This window comes from Zeus faber (assembly GCF_960531495.2).
Source record: "Zeus faber genome assembly, chromosome: 10".
Classification (NCBI taxonomy): Eukaryota; Metazoa; Chordata; class Actinopteri; order Zeiformes; family Zeidae; genus Zeus; species Zeus faber.
In genome coordinates, this window is record NC_137199.1 from 11240882 (window position 1) to 11256618 (window position 15737).

Sequence of the window (15737 nt, forward strand, 5' to 3'; positions counted from 1 at the left end):
CGGATGATGGGGGACTCACATCAGTCGACGCAGGACTGAGTTGATTTTTTCCAATTTGGCGTCCAGACAGTACCACTGGCTGTCTTTCCTGGTGACACTGTTGGGAAAATAGTCTCGTTAACATATTACCATTACTTCATGTACTCCAGTGTGTACGTCTTATTTATATACAGTAGATAAATATGTATGTAATGTAATATCTATATAGTCTGTATATGTTATATATAGACTACTGCATTGTATTGTGTACCACCAGTGAATGTCTTGCACACATTTAAAAAAAATTAGGATAAAAGTGTATTACAATGGTAACTGTTTTCTTTTCATATATATATATATATATATATATATATATATATATATATATATATAACATTGATTAGGATCAAATTTAAACAAAAAGTCTTACACAATCTCCAATTTATTACAGAAAGGGCTTGGTCTGTAAAATTGGATGTTTTGCACGTCCGACATGGGTCTCTGGATGGTCCTTCTGACATTGGCGCCACACATACACTGGCGACCGCTTCGATGACCTGGAGGGGGGAGAGAGGATTCATTACACGTGTTAGGTAGGTAGGTAGAGAGATAGATAGATAGATAGATTGTTAGATAGATAGATAGAGAGAGAGAGAGATGGATATACCTAAAGCAAATTAACAATAAAGAATAAAAACAAAAAATTGGCAATACACAATAAACATGTGCATCAACAGCTCAGGATAGGTACATAACAGAGTGTCAGACTCACGCTGGGCAGTGGAGACGCACGCCAACACCGCCAGGAGAACGAGCACTTTGGTGATGCTGCACATTGTCGCTTTCTTTTTGCTCTTCCACCAAAGAAGACGGAGCAAAGATGTGTGAAGAGACAGAACACAGAGAGGTCTCTTTTTATAGCCATCTCTGAGACCCGTACCCCAGCCTTCCGGAGTTCAAGGGAAATTTTGTGCAGGACGGAAACCGAAAGTGTGAGACCACACTAATGCCCCCACTCGAAGCCCACTCAGTCTCGCAGAAATATGACTTCTCCATTTCGTATTACAACAGTTTAACTCCATACAACTCTTTTTTTAACCCTTTCCTCTCCCTTCACATGTTAGATTTTCTTTATTTTTTTCATATCCTTTATTTTATTTTTTATGAATTCCAATTAGGCATGACATTTATATAAATAAATAAATAAATAAATAAATAAATAAATAAATAAATAAATAAATAAATAAATATATATATATATATATATATATATATATATATATATATATATATATATATATTATAGTTTACTATATATATTATAGTTATATATATATATAAAAACAACATTACAAGTTTGAAAAGAAGATAAAAGAAAGACATAAAACAGTCGTACTTAGTGGTTTAAAGTATTGCTTATTGTAACCTAATTGACCAACTAAGAGAGTTCGGACGAGGACTTTACAGGATAGTGGAGGAATGCCACAACGGTACATCCTCAAAAAATAACCACCGCTGGAATCCTAACCCAAACCAAGGCACAGATACGCAGAAAGAGCACAAAACTTGAACCCTTGAGCAACGGGAAAAGAGAAAATGTTGACTCATCACTAGTATCGGGACGGGTCGTCTTCGATTCACGACGGTGGCCAACCGTTCACCGCGTGGGGGATCTTTATTGATTTGGGCCGACATCTGATGGGAGTCAGCGGGCAGTGAGAATTTACAAGACCAGGCGCACTCCAGGGGTTAAAAACGTCCTTCTTCCCTCTTGATGTTCGCATAATCGGGGATGATAACGCCCCCCATTACACACTGCTAAACCCATGGAAGAAGACCAGGAATGCAGTCAACTGCCCACCCTAACATCATTTCGGTTCCCTTTACGGAAAGGACACAAAGTCGACTTTCCTTGACGCATCAAAGAACTGGAGGCGATTGCAGCTGTATTGAAGGCCAAGGGTGAAGGTATGAATATGTTTCCTAGGCGTTTTTGCTGTGTTGTCCACCACCGCACCACACCACCACCACCACCACAAAAAAAAAAAAAAAATCCCACGTAACTCTATCGGATATTAATACATTTATTTCGAATTGGAATCCCCGGGACTTAACTCTGATAAGTTCATAAATGAGTGTGCGGCTTACTGAGTGGTCATGGCAATGACTCGCATCTGTGGTTAACACCTCCATGTTTTAAGCTCGGGCGCGGGCGACATTATTTTCCGCTGTGGGGTGAGGGGATTCACGCTGCCACACAACATCAATATACATAATCAGATATTTTTAGACGATTTCCATTGGTAGTTCTGAGCTCATCGCTTGCTAATCTGTCCCACCGCCGAAGTCCTCAAATAGAGACGCAGGTCCTCAAAGTTAACAGGAAGTTGAGACACATGGGTCTGACGTTTCATTTTATGGAAAGTGGTCAGTTTCAGCAGAAACAAAGGGGTTTCACATCTTCTTTCTGCCCATTATGACATCGGTAAATCTGACCTTCTTTTCGAACGCACGCTGTTACGTTCCAGTGATGAAACCCAGGGACAAACAAAAGAAAAAGAAAAGAGAAATCGGCGAGCACCGCAGACTGCATACAGCGTGACATTAGTGAAGTTCACCAGAACCGAACCCTGACCCTTTGAGGGACGCAGAGCATTGCCAATTTGTGACAAAGTACTGCATTGTACAAAATACAACTTTATATTCATGTGATAACCATGTGAGTTTGGTTGGATTCCTTTTGTGGAACCAAGGAAGCCTTTTCTCCCACAGCACCGATTAAAGGCAAGCGCGTACAGAACACACGTATCATTTTAAATAATGTAAGAAAGCCCAGAGAGAACCACTGTCATGTAAGCCACAGTTGTAAAACTCAATTTCACCCCCACATGGACACACTGCATTTGGTGACCTTTAATATTTCATGGTTTATATTTTCATTGGATGCTAGAATGCCACTTTAATGGCCTCCTCATGGATTTTGATGAGGGGAGGAAGAAAAGGGCAAAGTCCTTTGGCCGGTGTTAAGAGGCCACACGCACCTCCGCTACTGTTCACGTGCAGTGTGGCAATAAGTCGTAATCACTTAACCTGCTAGACTCACATCACAGATTTCATAGGTGAGTGTTTTAGACAATTACTAATCTGCTCCAGTCGACCACCGGTGCCTACTGGGCACATTAATAGATCATACGTGAAGAAAAAGAAATAGAAATGACATTCTTATCCCCTCTCGTGCATCATATCTGCCACCTCTGTCGATTCAAACCTAAACCACAAACCAATAGAAACGAAATAACCAGAAACAATAACATCTGTCTTTTCCTCTCTAGACCACATACACACTCGCATACACGCACACGCACACACACACACACACACACACACACACTCACGCCATTCCAATGTCTCTTCACTTATCTCTCTGTTTTTCAGCTGGGCCCCTAACCTTGCCAGGTTGCACAAACATCGTTGAGTCAACATCTCTAGCTCCAGCAACCAGCGCACATGTTGTCGAGATGTTTTGTTCTGTGCAGTCAGGAGCTTTCCGGTCTGTGGCCCTCTCAACAATCACCGTCCTGACCTCAGTAGCTTTGTGTGGTATTTGCCTTTTCCTCAGTGGATCTTCAGGAATATCTGTGACGTTGCGTTGTGTAACGAGAAGTACCCCTGAGTCGGATCCTCTTCAGGGAGCACGCTGGTGAAGACCGTGGTATTGAACATTTGTGGTCACGTGGCGCTGGCGAGCGGAGGTGGGCCGGAGGCTCGTCAGGGGCCCGGGTGCTGAGGGCGAGGGGCCAGTCGCTACTGTACAGTATATGGCGCCTCTCCACTGCACAAGTAGCACGGCACGCAACGCTATCTGACCTGAACAGAGTCCCTGCTGTCAGGTTTCCCCTGTGAATATAAGAGTCTGAGAGGAGTTATCAGGAGTCTTTGACTAAAGACAAAATAAACAACAAATCAGGACATAGTTTGAACTGTAGTGTATGTGTGTGTGTGTGTGTGTGTGTGTGTGTGTGTATGTGTGTGTGTGTGTGTGTGTGTATGTGTGTGTGTGTGTGTGTGTTTGTGTGTTTTGAGCAGCAGTGTAACCATGGTAACGTGGTCAAGGTGCTGGAGGTGTTCAGGCACAACACACGTCTGTATGCCGTATTCACGCTTCTCGACCACTGCGTCTTCGATGAGCTGCTGGTGAAACCCTTTGGCCTTTCATTTGATATGTTGGGTAACATTCCTCTTATGTGCATTTGGATAGCGCAGGCTCAATTGTTGCTTCTTTCCTTATTGTCAGCCCACCTTGGGTTAGACCCCACCCTGCCGTTTGTCAAACTGGAAGTCCTTGTATTTCATTATCAGTTCATTCACTCAAAAGCAATCAACTCACCCAATCAGTTTGTGTAGTACTCTCTGTTATATGAGTGCATTAAGTACTTTTACTTTTAATATATATATAACTAATATACTTTTACTTAAGTAGAAATGTCAATGTTTTTTTTTACAGCAAAAACCTTTATTCTTCTGAAAGTTAAGCCTAGATCTTGGTAATGGGCCCTTTTCATAACAGTCATTCTGAAGTGTATAGATGGATTGTGGGTCTGTTTCATTTAGCTGTTGCCGTATACCAGCATAGCACCACACAATCAAACGTACGCACACATTTATGTTGCAGCTTTGTTTACCCTTCCAAAAAACCCTGTAGCCACACTAAAGCTGGTTCCAGTCTTATTTCCAGGGTGGAAATAAATAAGACTGGAACCAGTTTAGCTTTCAGGTTGTATTGTCTCCTTATGAAAGAAAGCCATGTAGCTTTTGCTTTGTTCATGTGTGTGTGTGTGTGTGTGTGTGTGTGTGTGTGTGCAAACAAGTATGAATGTGCCCATTGGTATTGAGCAGGTTGGTGGTGACGCGGTCATAAAGTCTATTGTCTATAAACTTCTTTTTGCGAAGGCAGGGTCAAAGGTTTATTATTGTGACTTGTAAGTGATCGATGATGATGGAATTAAGGAAATCAATAAATTAAATCTAACCCACCATTATTACACACCACACTAGTTATGTAGAACCACTGAACATTAAATATGTATGGCAAACTAAACACAGACAACCTTAAAATGACTCGTCTAACACAATTTTAGCCGTGCATATTCCCTTTATCAATTTAATTTAATTTAATTTAATTTAATTTAATTTAATTTAATTTAATTTAATTTAATTTAATTGTATTGTATTGTATTTAATTTAATTTAATTTTATTTTATTTTATTTTATTTTATTTTATTTTATTTTATTCTATAAATTTTTACTTTATTCTATAAGTATTCGATTACTGTATTACGTTTTAGGAATCAGTTAGTATGAAAGTATGTATATGTATGTGACGAATAAACCTCTTGAATCTTGAATATTGGGAGTTAAATTGCCTCCTGTTGGTGGCGGCAGGGACATCAGAGCACAGGATTTACAAAGCTCAGTCCTGACGTGTTTGGAGGTGGAGGGTAGTTTCCCATCTGCCGTCAAACGCAGAAAAAAAGGGAAACGTTACAGCTGCCTGTTACAGTATCAGACAAACAGCACTTAAGGGCTCTCTGGGCCATTTTTAAACTGGCCTAAAGACCCTCTTCTAAAGCCTTCCTGGAGTAAACTTTCTCCTTGTAGCTGTCTACTCTGCTTTTTTTGTATATTGTTTTTTTTTTTTATTCTTGTTTTCATTTTATTGTTTTTATTTCTTGTGCTTTTTTCCCCTGTAGCACCTTGAAATTGGTCCCAATGAAAGGCGCATTATAAATGAGATGTTATTATCATTCGGGGTCCAGCCCGCAGCGGCGCTATTGTTATTGCTGGGATCTTTATTAATAATCTTCTTGGCATTTTTCACGCTAAAAGTATCTGTGACACAGCAACCACAGTACCCACAGACATGGTTGAGGTCTCGTTGGAACCGGGACGTCTCAGCTGTCTTGTAGTGCAAGTTTGAAACTCTGAAAACTGGATGTACATTTGGGGCAGAAATTTGTGAAAAAATGTTGCAACTTTAGCAAGTATAAGAACGTTGGCGCGGCTTGATTAGTTTGAGGAGCGGGCTGCTTTGCGACATCATCATCCAAAGTCCAAGCTTCGTCTCTCGGAAGTCATTCACATCCAGCACCTTGTTCCCTGTGGACTGCATAGTGTTTGTTACGTGTAGACCAGTGATTCTCAATTCCCGGCTGACGAGCCAAATGCAGCTCTTTCATGACTAGTTGTGACTCTTTTTTAGTGTTATTTAAACTGTAATAAAATTCCAATAGTATTTCAATAAATTTTGTCTGAGACATCGTCTGCAGTATTCAAAACTGAATTTCCTACATGAGACACATCACATATGACGTCTTCGAGAGAGCGAATGCATAGAATCTGTTTCCCAGTAGGGTTCAAGGATCTGTTAACTGGGTGATCAATGGCTGATCAACTGGTTTCCATTGGCAATTTTATTAATAATTATTCATATATAATTATATTATTACCGTATATAAGTGATAACCTGGACCGCAACTTATCACCGGACCGGACTAACCGTGTCACGTGAGACCACAGTGTCCAAATCCTCTATCGGCCTCCAGGCTACAAGCACCACAACAGCCTCCATGTAATCGATAAAAAGAAAAACAACTTTTATATCAATCAGTGGTTTTTATTTCAGACATTTAACTTAATTGCGATATTCCAGAGAACATGACATCTACCGGCTCAGCGCTTTCTTTACGTAAATTCCGGTTTGCTGTTTATCGTAATCCATATGAGCTCTACCATTTCTAGCGCTGTTTGCAGTGTGCGAGAAAATCCTTGTGACAGTGGGAAAACAATCTTAGCAAAAAGCTGGTAATAAAATCATGGTTATAATATGGTAACGGTAATAATAATAAATTGCAATTATTGCATTTATGCTGCTTTTCTGCTTTCCATTCCTAGTAAGATATTATTTGTAGCCTTATTTTAAAAGGCATGATGGTTTGATGGATGGAACGGACGTTTCCGAAAATTTGGCTCTCGCGAAAATATTCTTGTTTTTGTGGCTTCTGAGTTGGGAAAGGTTGATGCCACTGGCGTAGACAGACAGCCTGAGCCGATGCTGCGTTCAAGGGAAACTCTGAAAACTGTAATTCGTGCATCGTTTCACGAAACCTTGAAAAGTATAATCGGTCAGAGACGTCGTTTTCGCACCTCAGTAAGTTCTAAGAACCTTAGGAGCCTTTGGAACTGTCACTCTTTTTTTGTCCGCACTGCATGATCCAGGAACGACCGTAATTGTCTTCATTGTAACACCGTTGTTGAGGGACATCAGGGACGTTGGTCCACGGTGATTGGTCGGACACATGAGCCAATGAAGCCGACATGCATGAAAACATGTTTAAAACGTAAAAAATAACCGACAGAAAAAAGATACTTAATTTAAAGTAAACATGTCTTTATTTATACACAATTTATTTCCAAAACATTAAATCTACGTAAACAAAAACAGCGTCCCTCCGCCCGACTTCAGCGTGGACTCGGCGGATCGCGGTTTTCCTCAGTGCGACGGAACCTCGGAAACCTGCAACATTCCTCACACCACTAAACCGGACCCGGTGTATTGCTGCTTGCAGCTATATTTGTTATAAATATTATTAATATTATTAACACAACTGTTGTGCAAAAAATGTGAAATGTGGAACCAGAATAGCAGCAACGGGAGTAGGAACGTATGGAGGAATGCTTGTTGGGATGAGAAACCTTCATGAATCTCAAACAGAAACGTCCAGGTCTCGCAGCCAGGGCGTCACGCCTCAACATGTTTTCGAGAGCAAAGGCCGTCTGCAGCGGCAGCTGAAACAAAACACACATCGGCGTCAAAAGTTTGTGAGCGACACTCAACCCCCTCCCCCTTTCTCTCTCAATCTCGATGAAAACAAAAATTGGTTCATCCCATCGGGCGCTCTATTTTGAATCACCTAGTTTCCCTGGGTTGCCAGCGGGTATGATAGCTGAGCTTTGGAAGGAGGAGGGACCTTCACAGAGCTCCAGACACCTGATGGAGGTCTGTGCGAGGACGGGAAGCACAGACCTCCAGGGAGGAGGGTGAGACTCCATCTGGGCCTGGGAGCTCTCCTGGTCTTTTGTCTCCATAAGAGGCGGCAGAGGTCCTCCTCACTGATCCGGAACGCAGGCCGGGTGGGTGTGGGGTGTGGTCGGGTGTGTGAGGTGTGGAGCCTGCGTCTACTCCACTGGGCTAACACACCAGCCGAAGAAGCGCCTTATGTTTCGACTCCTCGCAAACACTTCTTGGATTGCATTTAATTTCTTTTCCGCCTTGATGGGCACCTCTGAATTTCCTGGACAGGAAATAAATATCACATTTATACGTATACATATTCATACGCCTTCATATATATTTGTCGGTACCTAGGGTGTAACAATACACGTCTTCGTACCGCAGTGCATTGCACTTTGCATGTATTTTTTCCTGGCATACCAAAAACATACTGAAGCTTGACCCCAAACCGTGAGTTGGGTTGGGTACCGTCACACCCCTAGTACTTTTCATTTCTCTCAAAACAAGAACAATTACCAAACATCAAGAGTACTTACGGACACTGGCCACCGAGGGTGTTTTTTTATCGTTGTCGTCTCCAGTCAGGGGCATCACAGCCTGTCCCGCTGTGTGGCTGCTCTGTGGAACCTTCTGATTGGCCGCATCCGTCTGGTTTGTGCGGACTTTCTGTCTCTGCTAAAAAGAAGGTCAGAGTGATATTACAATATCGCAATCGCTATTCTATATGTATTGTCATTCTTTTTGTTTTGTGAGCATTGCCCTTTAACATTACAATTTCAATTTCAATTTCCTCAAAAGTTTCCATATTCTTTAAATAGTAAACTATGAAAAGAGGTTCCATCTGATCTGGTGTCAAAAACTGTGGACTACAACGTTCATTTTTATTATTTCACTGAAAGCACTGCTTGAGTATGGGAATACTTGTAAAAAAAAAAAAGACTTGGACCAGACAAGCACCCCAGGGTTGTATCTATGCAGCAGCAAGGGTTAAATATTGTGAAGACAATCTTGGTCTTGCATTTCTTAGAAGCTTTGACTGCTGATTGACAAACGACCCCAAAGGATCCCACTCCACAAGAACATATGATCATATTAAACACTCATCCAAGTTACCGTGAACAATTGAAACAAGCACTTAGATCTGGTCATGGCTTGTCTTACTGGGCTCTCGGTTTGAGCCTCTTGTAGGTTTGCTGTTGTGGAAGCCTGCTGAGGATCTGAGGCCGGAGGCCGGGACAACCTGGACGTGTGGATCTCGTCCTTCGCCGCCTCTTGGTCCTCCGTAGCGAAGCTGTGCGGGAACAGCAAAGATGTCATGCTCCCCTGGCTCCTTTCTATCTCTATCTACAATATACCTTGTTTCTGCGACAACAAAGATGTCTCACACTTTATTGTCGTTGTCGTCTCCAGTCGGCGGCATCACGGCCTGTGCTTCTGTGTGGCTGGTCTGTGGAACCTTCTGACTGGCTGCGTCTGTCTGCTTTGAGCGCTCTTTCTGTTTCTGATTAAAAAATAATAATAAGGAAAGGAATTGGCATGATAAGCACATCAAGGTTGTATCCGTGCAGTAGCAGGGCCTAAGTATTATGAAGACACGCTTGGTCTGACATTTCTCAGAAAACCTTGACGGCTGATTTACAAAGACCCTGTAAGGACACCGCTCCAAAACCACATGTACTGTTTATCACCCTTGCAAGTGTATTTAGATCTAGTCATGGCTTGTATTACTGAGCTCTTGTTTTCAGGGTCCTCCGGTGGCTTGGCTGCTGTAGGAGCCTTCTGAGGGTCCGAGGCCGGAGGTTGAGACAACCTGGGCGTGTGGGTTTCATCCTTCTTCACCGTCTCTTGGTCCTCAGCAGTGGAGCTGTACAAGAACAGCGGAGAAAGCGAGGATTTGGTGCTCTCCCTCTCTCTGACTCATGTATCTTTATCTCTCCATGTATCTGTTTCTGCCCCAACAAAGGTGTCTCACAGTTTTCTCCGTTTTTTATTGGTGTCACCCATCAGTGGTATCGCATCCTGTGTTTCTGTGTGGCCTGTCTGCAGAACCTTCTGACTGGCTGCATCCGTCTGTATTGAGCGTTCTTTTGGTTTCTGTCAAAAAGATAAGATCAAACCGAAACAGGGACCTTACCGTTGACAACACATAAAGAATGGATTATTTTCATTTTGTGAGGATTTCTGTTTCAAAATTTTGAATCCTGCCAGATTTTCAAACGGTGAAATATAAAATGAAACTCCCTCATCCAAGGCCAGTCAAGTCTTGTTCCTCTTTCCTTGAAAACGGTGGAAAACAAAACTCCATTTTTCATTCTTCATTTTATTGGATTCGCACACATTCAGCGAGGATGTACGCGTGCAGTAACAGCTTTGGATGTCACACCCTCGAAAGCAGCCGTTTTGTGACCACACAAACTGCTATCAAGTCCGATATCAAAATGACTCTTTAACGCCAATGATAATATAGATAAAGCAGAAAATATATTTTTTCTAAGTGTCAGATTTCCTCACGGTGTATTTAAAGCACCGCTTGAGTGTGGCGATCTAAAAAAAAAAAAAATTGCTTTAGAGACCAGTCAAGCTTACCGGGGTTGTATCTGTGCAGCACTAAGGGTTAAATATTGTGAAGACAAACTTGGTTTGCATTTCAAAGCAGCTTTGGCTGATGATTGACTGAAGACACTGCGAGGATCCCACTCCAAAAGAACAGGCATGATCATATTAAACACTCAGCAAAGTTAGTGAACACTTGAAACAAGCACTTGGATCTCGTCAGGGCTTGTCTTACTGGGCTCTTGTTTTTAGCCTCCTGTATCTTTGCTGTTGTAGAAGCCTGCTGAGGATCAAAGGCCGGAGGTTGAGGCAACCTGGGCGTGTGGATTTCGTCCTTCCTCACCATGTCTTGGTCCACCGCAGTGGAGCTGCTGTGTATAGGAACAGCAGATAAGCAAGGATCTGATGCGCTCTCGGGCTCATTTATTTCCCTCACCATATATCCATTACTTCCTGCCACATTAAGGTCTCTCACAGTTTTCTCCGCTTTTTATTGTTGTTGTCTCCATTAAGTGGCATGACTGCCTGCGCTTCTGCGTGGGTGGTCTGCAGAATCTTCTGACTGGCTGCATCTGTCTGGCTTGATCGGACTTTCTGTTTCTGGGGGAAACAGATATTGGCAGGGAACTTAGCACAAATATGTCACTATCTAACCAGGCATTTAACTGCCGTTCTCTATGTGTTTTCTTTTCATTTTGTGAGCATTGCCATTGTATTTTCAAACAGTAAACTATAAAAAGAAGCTCGATCCAATCCATTGTCAGTTAAGTACAGTATGGCTCCTTTTTCACTCGAAAACCTGTGGAATAGAATGCTCCATTTCACGTTACTGAAAGTGCAGATTCAGTGAGAAACAAGTACTTAGATCTGGCCATGGCTTGTCTTACTGAGATTTTGTTTTGATCCTCCTGTAGCTTCACTGATGTAGAAGCCTGCTGAGGGTCCAAGGCCGGAGGTTGAAACGTCCTGGACCTGTGAATTCCGTCCTTCTTCACCATCTCTTGGATCTCTGCAGTGAATCTATACAGGAGCGGCACACGATACTCAATAGAGATACGCAATGCTCTCTCTCGCTCATTTCTGTCTCTATCTATTTCTGCCATCCAAAGGTGTTTCACCTCTCAGAGAAACCGTCTTTGGTGAAGTAGGGGAGCGTGAGTATCTCAGAGCAGCTCCACCTGTCATCAGGATCCATCTTGAGACAGGACTGGAACAAGAAGAACATTTCCTCTGCATTATTGAACCTGTTTGACCACAGGATGACCGTGGTACAGGAATTTTGATTGAAGCCTTGTTGAAGCTTGAATCTTGTAAGCGGTAGAGTCTGCTGAGAATTATACCCAATTGCTTGGAGAGGCTTGAGTTCACCTAGATGTTTAGATGTACAGTGTGAGTACTGGACCTAGTAAACAGTTTGGCAGTGTAGTCCTGTTCTATCTCTGGGTTGTTTCAGTACATCACTTAGATTTAAACTCGACGCACTTGGTAAATTCTTTGTTACATTGTCAGTTTACCTGATTAGCTTTGTGGACTCCATACAAACCATGCCACTGACTGCACCTTTCAGATTTGTTGCTTTAAATCCATAGCCCAGTCTTTGTAAACTAACTTCCTATTGAAAGGCTGTGCAGACAGAGCTGTACAACTGCAAACATACATACATCTACCAGTTCAGCCAGTAGGTTGTCGGAAATTCCGTACTTCTTCTCGAGGCACAAAGGAAACTTTACATCAGGAGGAAGTCTGACACGGGGAAATCTCAGGGGGTAGTAAAAGTGTGTCTTCTGGCGCTCGGTCAGAGGTCCTGCAGAGAAATGGAAACGCCAACAGGGAGATAAAATACAAAAAAGGGCCATCATTTAAACATTTTGAAGCTAAATATTGAGCCCAAACAATTGTTATGCTCGGGGTAGAAAATGCAGTCGTGGCCTGACACATTTTGACTTTGAGTGAACAAATTATTCAAAGCAATTTCTGTAGAAACACTGAACATCGGATCTGTATGCCAAACAAATTTTTGCCATACTATATATACTGTACAGCTGCCTTCTGGTCCCACCACCTGTGAGGCAAATCATATGATTTGGTGCAGTGCCCTGTGTGCGGCAGGCAGCGCCAGAGTGGGCCAAGTCATGCTTAATCCTGGCAAAGGAAACTGGCGTACGGCACATAGAACATGAGCCCTCTGGTGGTGAAGGAGCTGGAGCTTGTATGGGAGGTTACCTCAATGTGAATTTGGGTCGTAGGGAGGAGTACTCTGACTGTCGTCTGTGCATACGCACTCAACAGCAGATCAGGGTACGCTGCCTTCTTGGAAACAGTGAAGTCTATAGTTCTACTGGGGGACTTCAACACCCTGACATTGATTTTGATCTGAACTTGAGCGGTGCTTTGCTATTGAATTTCTGTGCTAGGCCATGGACGGTCCATAACAGCCTGCCTGATCTGAACTTGATCGGTGCTTTGTTATTTGATTTCTGGGCTGGCCATGGACTGTCCATAACAAACAACACTGCCAAACGCAAGGAGGCTCATAAGTGTACCAGATTGACCAGATTTGCCAGATTTGCTCTCTCATTTTTGAGGGGTCATGGGAATTTGCCATAGTCTACATGTGTTTTGTGAACTTGGAAAAAGCTTATGATCGTGTGCCTTGGGGGTTCTATGGAAGGCACTGCGGCAGTATGGGTCCATTCGGTCCTCATATACAACCAAAGTGAAAGTTGTATTCGTTTCTTCTGCATTAAGTCGAATCCATTGGCCCTGGGTGTTGAGTTACGGCAAGGGTGTGCCTTGTCTCCTAACTGTTGAGGATTTTTATGGACAGGATATCAGAGGCGTAACTGAGGGCCAGAGTGTATCCAGTTTGGTGGTGTGAGGGTGGCATCTCTTTTTGCAGATGTTGTCTTCATCGCCTCATGAGACTGTGATCTCCAAAAAACTGTAACTTGTCCCATCTGGGTGGGGAGAGAACAGCTGACTCAAGTGAAATTTAGGTTGTCTCCATCTTACCCTCACTCGTTGTACTTATGAGTGAGAAAGAGAAAGTGTTGACGGATGGATGGGTGCAGCATCGAAAGCAACGCAGGCACTGCGCCGGACTGTCGTGGTGAGGAGAGAGCTGAGTCGAGGCTTTCAATTTACCGGTCAATTTTCGTTCCAAACTTCACCTATGGTCATGAGCTTTGGATAGTGCCGACAGGATGAGGTCTCAGATACAGGGGAAAGGTGGTTCCATATTTTATAGAAATATATTTGTTTCAGCAAAAACATTGGGCTGTAGTAGAGAGCCCGAAGTGTAGGAGCCATCTCCATAATTATCATCCTGATAGCCCAGTGTTTATGTGGTGTAGCTTGATCAAGGCAATAATCAAGTTTTCTTTATTTTATTCTTTAAACACAGACACTCTAGAAGGGTATAAACTGTAATATAGATTCTTAAGTTCGTTATGTTGAACTTTTTTTGTTGTAGATTTGTCACAGCCCAAAGGACCACTTACCGACTTTGGTGACCATATCACACAGAACACTTATGTGCGACTCTCCCTTTATGGTGAAATGGCCTGTGGACATTTTGAGGACGCAGAGACCGATGGCCCACACATCCACAGGTCTAAAAATGATAGACATCATGAAAACACAGTAATACTGCAACAATAGGTTGGAGTTTTGTATGTTCTAATCTAGGAAACAACTTTAATAAGTAAAACTCCTCCTATATACAGTAGTCCAAGATCAGAATACACTGTCTGTGCCTTAACTTTGCAGATACCCACTTGCTGTACGTTTTGTCTCCCAGCAGGATCTCAGGTGCCTTGTAGTTCAGCGTACCCACATCACACGAGCGAGCCTCCTTGCCGTCCTCCAGCCGAGCACATCCAAAGTCGCACAATTTGACCACACCGAATTGCGAGACTAAAAGATTCCTGAGTTTGATGTCAAGGTGGATAATCTGATGGTAAAGAGAATCATTTGACACATTTCTTACACACAGTAGAAGTCGAAGTTGAAGCCACTGAAGTCAAACTTTATAATTACATTATTGCTGTGAAGGTAATCGACCCCGCGCAGGACCTGGAAGGAGTATTTCCGGACTTTCTCGCCGCTCAGGCCAAAGGGTTTCACCAGCAGCTCATCGAAGACGCAGTGGTCGAGAAGCTCGAACACGGCATACAGACGTGTGTTGTGCCTGAACACCTCCAGCACTTTGACCACATTGTCATGGTTACACTGCTGCTCAAAACACACAAACACACACACGCACACATGCGCACGCACACACGCGCACACACACACACACACACACACACACACACACACACACACACACACATGAACAAAGCAAAAGCTACATGGCTTTGTTTCATAAGGAGACAATACAACCTGAAAGCTAAACTGGTTCCAGTCTTATTTCCACCCTGGTGAGACTTCTACCCAGCTTTAGTGTGGCTACAGGGTTTTTTGGAAGGGTAAACAAAGCTGCAACATAAATGTGTGCGTACGTTTGATTGTGTGGTGCTATGCTGGTATACGGCAACAGCCAAATGAAACAGACCCACAATCCATCTATACACTTCAGAATGACTGTTATGAAAAGGGCCCATTACCAAGATCTAGGCTTAACTTTCAGAAGAATAAAGGTTTTTGCTGTAAAAAAAACCATTGACATTTCTACTTAAGTAAAAGTATATTAGTTATATATATATTAAAAGTAAAAGTACTTAATGCACTCATATAACAGAGAGTACTACACAAACTGATTGGGTGAGTTGATTGCTTTTGAGTGAATGAACTGATAATGAAATACAAGGACTTCCAGTTTGACAAACGGCAGGGTGGGGTCTAACCCAAGGTGGGCTGACAATAAGGAAAGAAGCAACAATTGAGCCTGCGCTATCCAAATGCACATAAGAGGAGTGTTACCCAAAATATCAAATGAAATAACAACACGAGTGTGCGTCAGCGTGTGTGGTTTTTGACTTGTGAATTCCTTGGGTGGCGTTCCTCACCTGTAGCAGCCGGATCTCGCCGTGGATGGTTTTGTTCACAGAGTAGGTGTCGGTTTCATTGTATTTCTTGACGGCGACCAACTGTTTTGAACTCACACAGTAGCACTTGAGGACTGTACCGTAGG

General features: G+C 42.7%; 1 long non-coding RNA gene across 1 annotated transcript; it reads right to left on the reverse strand.

The window, feature by feature from the left end:
- On the reverse strand, positions 1–832 carry LOC307236289. Its single transcript, XR_013844371.1, has 3 exons — positions 752–832; positions 410–536; positions 1–97 (listed from the first exon to the last, which is right to left on the reverse strand). It is a non-coding gene; the product is annotated as an uncharacterized lncRNA (long non-coding RNA).
- Between the last annotated feature and the right edge of the window lie 14905 nt (positions 833–15737).